The following is a 1444-nucleotide window of genomic DNA, read 5'->3' on the forward strand; positions in this document are numbered from 1 at the left end:
CCTCTCTGAACTGTGGAGTCCAAATCAATTCATAGAAGACATTTCTCAATCTTTTCTCTTTTCAGGTTCTCTTATTTTGAATATATTCACAGTAAAATCATGGCTATTGTAATTTTATAGCATGTTTCAAGCTGAGAACATGGTGTCAACTTACTTATCATATAATCATATTCTGCATTCTGATTCTCAGGTGGCTTTCACATTTTTTTGATTGAGAGCAACTATAAGAAATGCAACTAAAAGCAACGAGTTTATATCCTCACATAGTACACATGCCACCCTCCTTTGCAACAAACATGCATAGATACAGAAACAAATATTTGAAATAATACATTGACTTATTATTACAAATTTTAGTTGTATTTTCTCCTATTCTGTGTCTTTGTAAAATACTGGTCATCAAGTAAATTGACTTAATATTCCACCAACCTGCAGCTAGAAAAAACTGCCTTATTGGTGCTTCTCAAAACTACTTGGAGTTCTGAGTTTGGCAACAGTACACTAAAACTGCAACAATCAGAGATTAGCATGGTGCCTGGGCAAGGATGACAAACAAATTTGTAAAGAATTTCATATTTTTTAAAAGTCATTTCGGGAAGTGTCCAATCATGGATGGATGGACAAGCAAAATATTACACACACAAACAACTTAGAAAATAATTCAGCCTTTAACAGGAAGAAAATGCTGGCTCATACTACAACATGAAGGACTATGGGAAACATGCTAAATGGAATAAGCCAGTCACAAAAGAACAAATACTGTATGATTCTGCCTGTATAAAATAACTAGAGTAACCAAATTCATAGTGGCTGGAAATGGAATAATAGCTGCCCAGGGGCTGGGAGAAGGGCAAATGAAGGTATAGAGTTTCAGTTCTGCAAGATGAGAAGAGTTCTAGATATGGATGGTAAAATGTTTGCATCAAAATGTGAATGTGCTTAATACCAGTAAATTTTACATTTAAAAATTGTTAAAATGGTAAGTTTTATGTGTATTTTACCACAGTTACAAAAAAGTCACTAGAAAAAACAAACTTTACTGATACACTTCAGATTTTTTGACTCAGAGGTGGGACCCTGTATCTGGGAATTTTTAAGAGCTATCTGGGTAAATTTGATGGAAATCACTGCTTTAGGGTATAACTATGACTTTCCCTCCCAACACTACATCCTTTTGCCATTTCTCTGAAAGAAACAAAAGTATGTGGTGAGGTCCTGCAGATCCTAACTCACTCTGGATCAGTATACTTTTTAAAAGGATTCAAATCTTTTCAGGTGGGAAACTAGTTTTAGAGTGTGCAATTACAGATATGATTTAGAGAATGTGATTACAGTTCCCTTTTCATTATAGGGGACTGGAATGCAAAAGTAGGAAGTCAAGAAACACCTGGAGTAACAGGCAAATTTGGCCTTGGAGTACAGAATAAAGTAGGTCAACGGCTAA

General features: G+C 35.0%; 1 non-coding gene across 1 annotated transcript; it reads left to right on the plus strand.

The window, feature by feature from the left end:
- Nucleotides 1-477: 477 nt before the first annotated feature.
- On the plus strand, nt 478-580 carry LOC113899457. The gene has a single exon (XR_003512913.1). It is a non-coding gene; the product is annotated as a U6 spliceosomal RNA (small nuclear RNA).
- Nucleotides 581-1444: the final 864 nt, after the last annotated feature.

The sequence above is a fragment of the Bos indicus x Bos taurus genome, chromosome 1 (assembly GCF_003369695.1).
Source record: "Bos indicus x Bos taurus breed Angus x Brahman F1 hybrid chromosome 1, Bos_hybrid_MaternalHap_v2.0, whole genome shotgun sequence".
NCBI classification, from domain to species: Eukaryota; Metazoa; Chordata; class Mammalia; order Artiodactyla; family Bovidae; genus Bos; species Bos indicus x Bos taurus.